At 39.8% G+C, this 14168-nt stretch overlaps 1 protein-coding gene across 1 annotated transcript in view; it reads right to left on the bottom strand.

Annotated features, from left to right (window-relative positions):
* Positions 1 to 14168, bottom strand: part of SMYD3 (SET and MYND domain containing 3) — a 334148-nt gene that overhangs the window by 318836 nt on the left and 1144 nt on the right. The gene's annotated exons all lie outside the window — the stretch shown is intronic.

Raw genomic sequence — 14168 nt, 5'->3', positions numbered from 1 at the left:
AAATCTATAATTTGGATTATTTGGGATTATAGTTAATTATCTGAAAGCTGAGTCATAGCAACTGGACTTCTTTTCTTCTTAGTTTGAAACTATTTCACTGCTTATCCAAGTAGCTTCTTCAAGCTGAGCAAGTTGGCTAAAGGGACCCTATATATGCCCTCAGGGTTGTTTCATTTGTCACCTAATCTGGATGGGTTCATTAGATATATAGGCAGAAAGTTATTGGGAAGTAAATGGCCATTGGTAAATTTACCTGAGAACTCCCTTTCTATCTATGCTGCTAGAGAGCCCAGGATGGGTATGACTCCTCCTGATGACATCATCAAGCTGGGTCCGTCTAGTATAAAAGTAGCAGCCTGTGGGAGAAACCCCCCAGCTTTGGCGAAGATACTTGACAGACTTTAGTGAGTGTCTCCGAAAGCCAAAATAGAATCGTGAACCATAACATACCTCACTACAATCCGGACGCAACAAGGGAGGGGCTGGGCTCTCTAGCAGCATAGATAGAAAGAGCATTCTCAGGTAAATTTACCAACGCCCATTCTCCTCCATGCTGCTGTGAGAGCCCAAGATGGGACATACCAAAGCCTTCATGTCCTCGGGAGGGTCCTCGTCCCGTCTCTCACTCCGAAGAAGGCACCACTCGCTGAAGAACCCATCTGCCAAAAGCCACACTTGTGGAGACATAGGAATCCAGGCGGTAGTGTCTGATGAATGGAGATGGGGATGTCCATGTAGCTGCTCTGAAAATCTCCTCTGGGATGCCTGGGTGGCCCAGGCAGCCGAAGTTGCAGCATTTCTAGTGGAGTGTGCTGTCAAGCCGTGTGGTACTGGCAGAGCTTTGGCTTTGTAGGCCTGTGCGATGCAACCCCTGATCCACCTGCTTAAGGTGGCAGGAGAGGCCTTGTTCCCCCAGTGGGAAAGGGAAAAGGATACAAACATAGCTCTGTCTTCCTAAATGTTGAAGTGCGTTTGATATAAATTCTAAGACCCCTTCTAACATCTAAGGTGTGCCATTTGTGCTCTAAGGCGTGGTGTGGACAGGAACAAAAATCAGGAATTACTATGTCTTGGGATCTGTGGAATACAGAATTTATTTTGGATACAAAGGTAGGGTCTAAACGAAGAACAACTCTATTGTCATGAAAAGTGCAGAGGTCCTGCCATGTAGATAGAGCAGCCAACTCTGACACCCTTATAGCTGAAGTGATGGCTATTAAGAAAACCACCTTGAAGGTCAAGAATTGAAGGGACACCTTTCTGAGTGGTTCGAAGGGAGGTTCTGTTAGGGCCTGGAGGACCTTGTGAAGGTCCCAGGATGGGAACCTGTGAACCACAGGAGGGCAGAGATTGGAAGCCCCTTTTAAGAATTTCTGAACTGAAGGATGATGGGACAAGGAAGGAAAGGAATCCCAGGAGATGACTGAAGCAAGAGCCACTACTTGACAGCATAAAGTGTTAGGAGCCAGACCTTTGTCAAGGCCATCCTGGAGGAAATGGAGGACCTGTGGGACCCTTGCTACTGTAGGAGAGAGACCTTCCCTGTGACACCAATGACAAAAACCCCTCCAGGTGGCATTGTACATACGCGTCGTAGAAGATTTACGAGACATCTGGATAGTAAGGATGACCTGGTCTGGGAGATTGGCTTCTCTTAACAGTTGCCGCTCAAGCGCCACACGGTCAATTTGAACCACTGGGGATCCGGGTGGAGCAGTGACCCCTGATGTAATGAGATCATGTGGTCTGGAATCCTCCAGGGAGTGGCTACAGACAGGTTCACCAGATCTGTAAACCAGGGTCTCCTGGGCCAATGGGGGGCTAGGAGAATCAGCTCTTCCCATTCCTCCAACATCTTCCAAATGACCGCCGGAATGATGGGAAGAGAGGGGAAGACATAGAGGAGAGCGGTGGGCCATCTGCTCTGAAGTGCATTGGTCCTCTCCGCTCCCTGACAAGGAAACCTGGTGAAAAATCTGTTTACTTGAGCGTTTTGGGGAGAGGCAAAGAGGTCTACCTCCAGGGTCCCGAACCTGAGGGAGAGATCCCTGAAAATGAACTGGGGAAGGGACCATTCTGTGTGACTGACTGGACTCCTGCTCAGCCAATCGGCCTGGGAGTTGTTGACTCCCAAGATGTGATCTGCTGTGATAGACAGCAGATGTCTCTCTGACCACCTCCCCAACCTTTCGGCTTCCCTCATGAGGGCCCTGGACCTTGTGCCCCCCTGCCGGTTGACATGTGCCTTTGCAGCCATGTTGACTGTCAACACTAGCACATGGGACCTGTCCCTGAGATGTTTCAGGGCTAGATAAATGGCTCTGTTCTAGCCAGTTTATGGGCCCAGTTCAGTCTAACCGGGACCAGATCCCTTGAGCCATGAGACCCTCCATGTGGGGTCCCCAACCCAGAAGACTTGCATCAGTGGTGATGATCAGTCTGTCCAGTTCCTTGAATGGGAGACCCTTCGAAAGGGCTGGGGAAAGCCACAACTTGAAGGAACGGCGGACCTCTGGAGAGAGCAGGACCTTGGCAGATGTGTGGCTGGTTCCTGCTCGTTGAAAGGGAAACAGGAACCATTGTAGAGCCTGTGAGTGTAGCCATGCCCACAGAACGATGCCTATGCATGAGATCATTTTGTGCCCAAAAGTTTGGACAACAGTGACAGGGAGACAGTGTGTTGACGTTGGGCCTGTCGAATGATCTCGATAAGGCTCTGCCCTTGGGCTGGAGACGGAAAAAGTTATGTCGATGATGGCTCCCAGATGGAGCAATCTGGTTGTTGGGAAGAGATGGCTTTTCTTGGAGTTGATGGAAAAACCGTGGTACTGGAGGCAATGAAGAGTGGTTTGAAGATCTTAATGGGCAGAGTGGGTGGACGACGACATGATCAAGATGTCGTCCAAGTAGCATTGGATCCTCACTGGAACAGACCGGAGCGAAGCCACCAATGCCACCAGTAACTTTGTGAAGACTCTTGGGGCAGACGAGAGCCCGAAAGGAAGGGCCCAATACTGGAAGTGGGAATTCTGAAAGGGAGAAACAGAAAGGGAGAAACTGGCAATGATGAGGCCAGATGGGAATGTGGAGGTAAGCCCCCGTGAGATCAATGGAAGAGAAGATATCGCCCTCCCGAACACTCTCCAGAATAGAATGCAGAGAATAAAGCCCACGTCCACGTTGTAATTCAGGGACTGGTAAATGGCCCTTATATCGACCAGGTGACTAATGGCCGATTCCACAAGTGCCCTTCGTGAACTGTCCCAGGAAACGGGGCAGAGTAGAAATGTTTCTGGGGGTGGTGATAGAAATTCTAATTGTAACCCCGACCTTACAGTATTGAGTACCCAGGCGTCTGTCATTGACTCTCCCATCTGGAAGCAAAGGAGGCCAAACGACCTCCGATGGAAGGGGAGAATGAGAGATTATTTAGAGTGACGAAAGGAGCAACCCCCTCCCCCACGAAAGGGCCGTTTACCCGCAGCTTGTTGCCTGCCGGTAGCCTCATGGCGTTGATTTTGACGCTGAGAATATGCTCTCTGAGGTCTGGAGAAGCGAGAAGCATTTTCGGGCCTGAATGATGGAGGCCGGTACGGGGTAGGGAGGAAGTCTGCCCTCTTTCCTGTTGATGAAAGGACTTTTCTTTTGTCTTTTGTTTCAACAACAAATGGGTCAAGGGCATCTCCAAACAACTTCTCACTAGTACATGGGGCAGAAGCTAGTTTCCACTTTCGTCGAGGCTCCGCTTGCCAATTTCGTAGCCATAGCAGTCTCCTAGCTGCCACTGATGACGCTATGGCTCTGGAAGAGAACTTGGCAGCGTTGAGGGTGGCGACCGCCGAGCACTCTGCTGCTGCTATGATCTTATTGAGGTCCTGATGCGACCTACAGTCTGATGGAGGTATGTGGCCTTGAAGTTGGCGTAGCCAGCAAAAGGAAGACCTTGTAAAAAATGATGCAGCAGTTAAGGCCCGGATGGCCCAAGCCGAGGCTTGATGGTTACGCTTCAGTATTTGTTCGGAGCATTTGTCCTCTGCCTTTAGTACGTCCTCAGGCTCAGTTGGAGTGCTTGAGGAGAAGGAGGCCACAACTGGGGCATCTACTGGGGGAACTGCCAGAGCCGTAGCTAAGGAAGGACCCACGTTGTAGAACCGCCTATCTTGGGACGATGGGTGGGGGCCTGCAGTGGGGAAGGCAAATTGTTCCTTGACTAAGTCAAGAAAGATGATGGGGGAAGGAAGGACCTCCGAATGAACAATGGGTTTGGAGAAGAGAGAATCCCCATGCCCCGATTGTACCACTTGAGGCTCAACTGCACCAGTTCCCCAGGAGCTATGCCAATGATGAAGATAGCTTTCACTTTTGCTGCTAACTAAACTGCTTTCAGAGACACCAGCTTATGGTCATCGAAAGAAGCTGAGTCAAAGCTGGGGGGTTTCTCCCACAGGCTGCTACTTTTATACTAGACAGACCCAGCTTGATGATGTCATCAGGAGGAGTCATACCCATCCTGGGCTCTCGCAGCATGGACGAGAATGTTCCAGCTCCTAAATCCTTTCCCCTAGGTTGGTGATTAAGAATGGCCTCCCTGACGAACCCGTGATCTTAATCTTCTTGGGAACTGATGAAAGAGGAGCATAAAAATTGGGAGACAGGTTGTGTCTGTAACCTCCACCTCTACTGAGGGAAGGATTTTCCACTTTGGCATAAATGGATTCCTTCATTCCTGTCTCAAACCATCTCTTCCTTGTCCAAATTGTGAACGTTATTGTCTTCAAAAGAGTGTCCCTTTTTCTTTTAAATGAAGGTATAATGCTGATTCTGGTAAAAGAATTAGCACTGCTTCACAGGTTCACTAAGAATGACCCACCTAGTGGAAAGGATTTAGAAGTTGGAGTATTTACCTGTTTTTTAAATATAAAAGCATTAAATATGAGAGAAATAATTATGTTAGCCAAAATGAAATGTAAATGTTATCAAATATAGATTTACCTTGCTTAAGTTCACTCTTTTTTTCTGGTCAACTTACTTTTAAAAATATAACTCCTGATGCTACACTCAAAGGTCAACAGCATCCTTCAGCTCAAATGTAAATGATTTTGAAGTGGAATATTAATTATATAAATCTACAAATATTTCTAAAATGATATTAGATTGTGATGGTTGGGCCCACTGTAGCACATATCTGGGCGGGGGATATAATGCTTTGGACTCCATCTAGTGGACACAAGAGAAACAAAAGTCTTCAAACTTTACAGAATTAATAATCCAGTCCACAGAACTGGAAGGAAATTGGAAGTACTTTCTACAGCTGCAGTGCACAGGGTATAGCTGGTCTTGAAGCAAAACTCTATAAAAAGAAAGAAGTCTTAACATCAATATTGAAAACACTTCCAAGTAAAGCTGCAGGTAATAAAACACTTTCCAATGAAAATTATATTTTACAGTGCTTAAAATAGGTTGGACATGTCCCTACCCCAATAGATATTGGGTTCAGACCGCAGCTTACAAGTCACAATAGTGGGATCCACCTAGTGGATAAGACTAAGTACATTGTACTTTGACATACATATGTGGAACCAACTACTATTATTACGACTATTAATTATACATTATTCTGCATTGCTTACAATAAAATTATCTTTATCCCTTAACATAAACAGGAAAATTACTTTAATGAGAGAAAACAGTAGATGTCTTCTTTAAAAGCTTTTGTACATCCATCTACATTGCATTTTCTATGGTTCCAAATTTCTGGAGTGCATACAACTTGAGAAGCCTAGTGTGAATTTAAAAATCTGGGAAGACCAATTTTATAGTCTAAAACAATTATATGATTTTTCTTTAGCATGATGTGAATAGTTATCCAGCTATTTTATACCAGATGCAGCATAAGCATGAATGGGATATTGGTTTCAGAAAAGTTTTCAGGAGTAGCTTTGGCCATAATCTATTACAAATTGAGTCTTTAAGTAAAGAAAATTAACCTATTAATTGAAATCATGACAAAACTTTGGGGATAATATTCTTTCTTTTTTAAGGGTCATTAACTAGAGAAACACATGTATTCCTTACAGCAACCATGATGGACAAACCCACCTGGCTCCTTTTGTTATACAACACCAATACTCAACCTTTTATTTACAATGAAGTTCCTAGTGACTTTCAATTAAGAATTGCTTTCTGATATTCTCATAAATCCTCTCAAAGCATGATAAAACATAGTGTCTATTAATCTATGCTATCAAATGTAATTGTTGTACAAGACACAAGAAGACCCATGGTAATGCAGTGGTTAGAGTGCAGTATTGCAGGCTAACTCTGCCAATAGACAGGAGTTCAATCCTGACTGGCTCAAGGTTGACTCAACCTTCCATCCTTCTGAGGTTGGTAAAATGAGGACCCTGATTGTTGGGGGCAATATGCTAACATTGTAAACTGCTCAAAGAATGCTGTAAAGCACTATGGAGCAGTGCTTTTGCTATTATATAAATTACTGTGTCAAAACTCTTTAAGAACTTAGATTAGGCCAAAGAATAACAATGGAAAATGTATTAGATGTGGGAAGGGGAATTTCATTTTATTGATCCAAAGTTCAAATTAAAATAACTTATCTTAGAAGCCAGGGTAGCTTTATTTTATAACATAAAGCCATTATAGCATATTTGGGGCTATCAGTCCAAAATATAATTTTGACTCTATATTAGTAACTATACACATGCACAACAAAAGACTAAATTTGTTAATTATAGAATCTAAACTAATACATCCTGTCATATTTTGGCCTAAAAGCAAAGTTTCTTCCTTGAGGCACCTCCCCAACTATTAACTGCAATAGATATTGCAACTATTGTAAAAACACATGTATAGTCCAGGCAGATAGTAAATCATATTACCAAGTGTAAAGGTATGGATTTTGAAAAGTGACGTGCTTTTAACGCAAGGGTAAAAATAAAAAGACTACATATTTGGATAAACAACAATTTTCATTGACAGAAAAAAGAGTACAGATCAATTAGTGCAAGAGATTTTGACTCACATTTTGAAGGAGTCAATGATGAAATCTATTAATTACTTTAAAATGTACTTGCTGGTTTTCAATTATTTAAAAATATTTCAAATATAAACACATAAAAATCTATTCCAGTTATATTTATCTTAATTTCCCCCCCGAAAAAACCCTTGCATGTATCTCCAAAACTGAATGTTATGAAGCCGGAATAGAAACCTTATGACAAAAAAGTAATTGCCATACTTAATATTTGATTGTGGGGGAGGAGACTAGATTACATGATAGATTGTGTGTCTGTGTCTGTGTTTCAGGAATCCTTTGTTTTTTAATTATGTATTTTAGGATTTACACTATAGTTCATTCACCTCAAAACCATGTGAAACTGTCACTTTTTAATGGTTAGAGATGGTTCTGCTAATCACAAAAAAGAATCCTTGAGGCCAAGATCACTATATTATATTAATATGTGATTAGTGTCTTTTCCCCCAGCCTTTAATTGTGTGAATAATACAAGCTTCTTATCTAATATAAGAAAAAAAGCTAAGTCCTGGCTCACACATCACTCAAAACTATAGGACTTGTTTAATTTTGGCTTATCACACTGTTTGAATCTGTCCACAGTGACTGTTACATTATAACTTAGAGTTTAACACAATCTGTATGCTCAACCAATTGCTTATTAAACAAATGATAACATCTGCATTGACTTAACACAATGTATAAACTAGTGATGGGATTCAAATTTTTTTACAACCAGTTCTGTGGATTTGGCTTGGTGGGCATGGCAAGGCTTGATGGGCATGGCAGGGGAAGGTTACTACAAATTCCCCATTCCCTCCCCATCCTACTAACGTGCTTTCCAGCTCCGTTCTCCAGTATAGGGCAATGAAAGAAGACCCAGACGATCAGCTGAGACTCGGGAGGCAGAGAATAGTTGGGGGCAGGGCCAGTCAATGGGTGGTATTTACCGGTTCTCTGAACTACTCAAAATTTCCGCTACTGGTTCTCCAGAACTGGTCAGAACCTGCTGAACCTCTGGTATAAACCAAAAGGTGTTGAAAATTTCTGCTTCAGCTACACAAGAGTTTAGATTATATGCAGGATGTGGTAATGTTCCACATACAGTGCTGCTTCATTAAGTATAATTAGGCAAATGACAGCAATGAAGATAAAATTATTATTTAGGGGGTCCCATTAATCAAACCTCTATCCAGGAAGTATACCTATTGAAAGCATACCAATATATTTTGAGCATCAGACTAAATTTGCCTTTTTTTTAGACATTTTATCATCAGGTTTTTGTGTGCCAGAATTATATTTCACTAGTTGTGCTTAAATGGATTTTATTATAGATTCCCTTCTTAATTGTATTTTTGATATAATTGTTTCTTGGAAAAATTAGAAATAGTACTATATAGTTATAATATTAATAATACCTTTCAGCTATTGAGTACAAAATAAAAATAATTTTATGGGTAACAAAGGAGCTTTTCCCAATGGAATTACTAATATTTTTGTTTAAACAAAGGATCTCATTGCAATCTTTCTCTCTAACCATTTTTAATCCCTAGAAATGATGTGAATGGAAGACAATATATGGAATTCCGTTCAAGTAAAATTATGTAAATTGAAATGCTGTGTTTTATGAAAGCTGTTTAAATCCCAGTGATATTATAATAAAACAGATATATAAATATTTAAAGCTGTATGAGAAAATTATTCTAGGCCTGAGAAGCTAACATGAATTTTATATACATATGCTTATTGTAATGTAACCTAAGGTAAAACTTTCAGTGAATGTATATAAATTATCCCTTTTATCTTCTCAAGACAATAAACAGAAACTAATTTGCAACTGCATATTGCAATAACTATTGCCCATATTTTAATGTAAATTTCTCCCTCGTGCAACATTTACATTCACTTCCTGCATTGACTTTGCTTGACAAAAGCCCCCTAGGAATGTTGCAAATGGTGAACACATGACACTGGGTTACTGCAACTATCATAAATATACATGCCATTTGCCAAGCCCCCAAATTTTTGTCACACGATCATAGGGATGCTGCAATGGTTGTAAGTGCAAGACTAGTTGTAATTCATTTTTTTTCAGCACTGTAACTTTGAACGGTTGTTAAACAAATGATCATAAATCAAGGACTATATCCATCATTTCTCCTTTAAAAGGCATGGGGAATAAACCCTTGTCATATAGCTATTGTTTCTTATGGGGTTTTTTTCCTTGTATGATTAAGTTTGTTACATATTAATACCAATAACTAGAAATCTTGAATTTTTGAGAAAACAGCATGCTCAGTTTTGGGCTATAAACGCTATTTTTCTTCTAAAATCACTTTCTATCTAAACAGTACTACTGTTACCATATTTTATTTCTACATTTTTTGATACTTGCAATCGCTTATCCTCAACAGAAAAAAACACCACTGAAAACAAACACACCATCCTTTTCTTCAGCAGTGCAGCACCTAAAATCACGATGCACAAAATAATTTACCCCAATGAAAGTCAATGGGTTTATTTGAAATTTTGAAAGCAGGCTGATGGAGCCTCCTATTCACAAAATGTTGGGCACTATCGAACATAAAATATCTACTTACTAGAAAATACTCTCTGCCACTTTGTTGGAGAAACCTTGATAATCATCAGCCTATTTTTACTATCCATATTTTTTTATAGATATTATACATTTCAAGATCAACTCTGGTCTACAATCACCCAACAATTTTCACATTTAAAAAAACCTATTAGGCATTATTCTTGAAAAATATATGGAAAAGTAGGTGAATGCTTTGCTTTTATTTATTTATGTCAAACAGGACAAGGAGCCTGATATATACTATCTTTTCTTGAACTGTCTTTTATGCCCAATTACTTTTTCACTTTTAGTTGTGCAATTGTCATCCTCCGGAAGATTGCAGTAACAATTCTGATCTTTCATACCTTTATATATTGAGTACAAAAGTAAAATGTATAAACTTTCAAAATCTGAAACACACCACTTAAAAATTTAAGTATCAACTCAACATTTTACAAATGTTCTCCCTCATATCAAAGGGATAACAAAAGGAAGTTGTTTCAATTTTAAATGCCTTGAAATAAAGTAGTCTATTTGCATTGCATAATTTGTTTACACAGATGAAAGCATGGAAAAGATGTTAGAAGAGTCTGCAATGGGAATTTGGGATTTTTTTCCTGAATTCTGCGTTAACCAAGTAAATTCAACAGAGTGAACATTTTAACATTTAAACCAGCTGGCTAATTATAGTTATGCACTAGACCTTGTCTCCTATATCTACAATTTATTTCGTTATTTTGAATTTATAAGCCATCCAACTTTCTTAATTATTTTTCAGATCAATACAGATCACTGATTTGGGATGGAACAACCCATAAAGACAATTTACAAAGCTGCAACTGATACAGAAAACTGCTGCCCACAAATGTAACATTACTGGTGAGGTGTAGGATGACAATAATGAAATCCAGCTTCTACTCCATCCTCAGCAATGGAAATTCACTGAGGGCCTAAGGGCTAGTCATTCTCTCTTAGGAGATTGTCTATCTTGAGTATCCTATATAAGTATTCCTTGAGATATGACCATAATGGAGCCTGCCCATTATGGTCATGTTGTGGAGGCCATTAGGCAAGACAGCCTCATTTAACAACTCCTGCCTCCTGCAGTCCCTGATGTGGTCATTAAATAAACATCAGCATTAAATGGAGCAGGGAATGTATCAGAGGTGGGGGAGGTCCTTGAAGGACCTAGTATAGACCAGGTCCGCCAGCCCTGGGCCTCCCAACCCCCCCCCCCCCAAGTCATCCTGTTTTCTACTTCGTGCCCCTTTATCTAAATTAACTTGCCTACAGAAGAGAATATCTATAGCTCAGGAACTATGGAGTTCTTGTGTTCTCTTGGTTGTTTACTTGCAGGCATTTCATTACCCAATTAGGCAACATCATCAGTGAAAGTCAATACATTCACACAGATGATGTTACCTAGCTGGGTAATGAAATGTCTGCAAGCAAACAACCAAGCACCAAGAACTGCAGAGAATTAGTATCATAGGCACAAAGGCTTTTTTATTATTCCTATCTATGGAACTTATTATGCCTACTTTCTTCAGTTCCTGGAAGCAAGCCAAAATATAAACCTAGCAAATAAATAAATTGGAGTGATCATCTCCCATTATAGTTATTCAGCTTTATAAATTACTCATATATATATATATGTATGTATGTACAATTCTTTTCCAGGGATAGTTTTATGTCTAACATACTGTAATTACCTTGCAGCTTTACAATTTTATTCTACACTAATTTTGATTATGGAAACTAGAGTACGGCAAATGACAACAATAAAGGCTAAAACCTAGGTCTCATTTTATGTCTATTATACTGCAAGTTATATAAAAACAATCTTCTCTTTCAGCATTCATCTACTGCCATCCAGTGGAAGTTTGTTGGGAAAAAAAATCCTACAAGTTTTTTTCCATTTAAACAAAATTGCTATTTTTAACAGGATTGTTCCCAAAATCTAGGGGGGGGGGAGGATTACACAGCAGAAAAGAGGTATGCTACCCAGGGCTGAGTTGTTACTGTTATTTTTTTAAATTCTGGAAGATATAGAGAAGATATAGTCACTGCAGAACATACATCAGAGCCTTCAGTGTATATAGGCCAAGGTTTCAAAGTTTGTAAGTTTTAGACTTTTTTCCTCTATCTTGCTATCTTAGCAGATACGTAGATAATCTCTTGGTAGCATTGGGAAAACCTGGTCTGTGTTAATGTAACAGTTCTCTCTATTCTGAGAATTGATGTTTCCTACATCATCTGCATTCCTTACAATTATTACATCTCAGGAATGTTACCTCCTAGGACTAATATTCTAACTTCAAAGTCTTCCTTCATTGTAAGAATTGGATTCCAACATGGATATTCAGGTACTGCATATACCCAATTAAATCTCCAAAGAGCACAAATCAGTAATAGGGGGGGGGGCTATTCCCCCACCTTTTTTTTTTTTTGCTCAGCCTCAGGTGATGTGCCAGTTATCATTTATGATTAAAATTCCCTGGCAATGTCAACTTATGACATGGTTGCACAACAGCAATACTGTACATTTATCCTTTGGAGGCAACCTAGAATCTAATGCTGATAAACAATGCAGCAGTTAGCTCCTAACAAGTCACCTTTATCAAAGAAGAAAGCTTCTTCAGAAGTGACTGCAAAAACCTCTGGGCTTAATTTAAAGTTCTGGTTTCCCTTGAAAGCCTTTTGCAATGTAGCACTATTAGGTAACACCTTGCCAAAGTCAAATCTGTCCTTTTGGTCTAGTTATTTAAAGAGAACCTGTTGATAATTCATTTTTTTGTGAGGTGTATCAGGCTTAGATTAGGCAAAAGGCCTTCTAACGGGGTCTGCCATTCTGGAATATGCTCCAATCCAAGCTAAGGTTGTCCCTTAATATATAATCTGGTTTGTTTGTTTCAAAAGCATACAAAAGCGGCAGTCTTCTAGTCAGGGGCTAGCCCTTAGTTAAGTGAATGGTACCTCTGATGTGTTAGTGGTTTTAATAGCTTTTTAAAATTTTCTTGTGACATAAGATCTTAAGATTGGAATAAGCTATAAATATTATAAATTGCTTATATTGTTTAATTAATATTACCTAGTATATGTTGTCATAAAAATATTCCAATAAAAAACAGGAAACAATACAAAAATAATTCTTACTTTAAGATTCAGAGGTTTATTTCATGAGCAATTTGGAACATGAACAGCCATCATAACACAACTTATATCAATAACCCATTGCAATGAAGTCCACTGACATAGCTAGGTATAGCTGCGGCTAGTGGCCACAATCTGAGACACATCTCCTTCTTTTATACCTTTCTTCTGACAGTCCTTCAATAAATGGAATTTTACTGGAGTTACAGTACTTCCTTGTTCTTTCATACTGACAGTCTCCACATATACTCGGGTACATCTCAAACCTCTATCCTCCGGCTACTTTCAGTTCCTTATTTCTCAGTTTTCAAAACTATATACTTTGCAAAATCACATTTAACAGCAACAGCTCAGCAGGATTACAAAGATTTTGTTATCCTTAGGAACTCATTCTAACTGACACTTTAATATATAGTATTTTATTTCAGGCCTGCTATCATTCTGAGGCCTATATAAGTTTGGCAGATTCAAAGCCCAGTTTTCCTTTTCTCACAATGTCAAACAAGAACTCAGCATAGTGAACTAAAGCTATCTTTCAGTGCATAGGAATAGTTTCCACATGTACATATTCACCACCTGATAATTGCCTCTATCTAACAATAGATAGGAAGATTTTATTTTCAGTGAGGGGTTCTTTACAGGTAGCCCTCAGTTAATGCTGGCCCTTGGGACTGGCATTTCTATTACAAAGCAATGCAATCGTAAAGCTCAACTTCACTTAGCAACAGCAGTCCTGGTTGCTTTCATTAACTGAATCCCACCAAGTTGTTAGGTGAGGACATACTCCAAGCCAAACCATTTCCACCTTGCTCTCTCCCAGTCCTGAGCTTCAGTAAAGGATACAGGACTGTCCCCTCTTCATCCACCTGCCTTCCCTTCCATCTCTGTCCTTTTGGTCACCTTGCCACTCCCAATTGATCTCCAGTCTTCTTCCTCCAATGCTTCTTCCCATGTTGTCCAAATTGAGAGTGACCTTCTTGACACTTTGAAACTTCACAAGAAAGCCTAGTCAAGCACCTGAATTTTTAATGCACGATCATGAGGGCACTGCAATGGCCATAACTTCAAGGACCTGGCCTAACTACCATACATTCAGTGCAACCATAACTCCTAATGGTCACTGAACATAGTTAACTGAGGACTACCTATATTTACATTATTACATATGATGAACTCATAGTAGCTATGACAAGCTAAACAAATTTTCTTAAATCAGGATTCACACAACACACTAATGTAAAATTAAACCACTTCATGATTTAATGCAATATATAAAATTATTATCTTTGCTACAAAAAATAATGGAAGAAAACATTTACTGAATGAAAATGCCCCTGCTATATTGGATGCATAAGCTTCCTTGTCTATGTCCAGGAGATAGTTTTACTTGTGATTTACACTAATATT

The sequence above is a fragment of the Notechis scutatus genome, chromosome 1 (genome assembly GCF_049901735.1).
Source record: "Notechis scutatus isolate UNSWTSFEM ecotype Mainland chromosome 1, rNotScu1.2, whole genome shotgun sequence".
NCBI lineage: Eukaryota > Metazoa > Chordata > Lepidosauria > Squamata > Elapidae > Notechis > Notechis scutatus.
The sequence above is the reverse complement of the archived record's forward strand: the minus strand, read 5'-3'. Positions and strand labels throughout refer to the sequence as shown.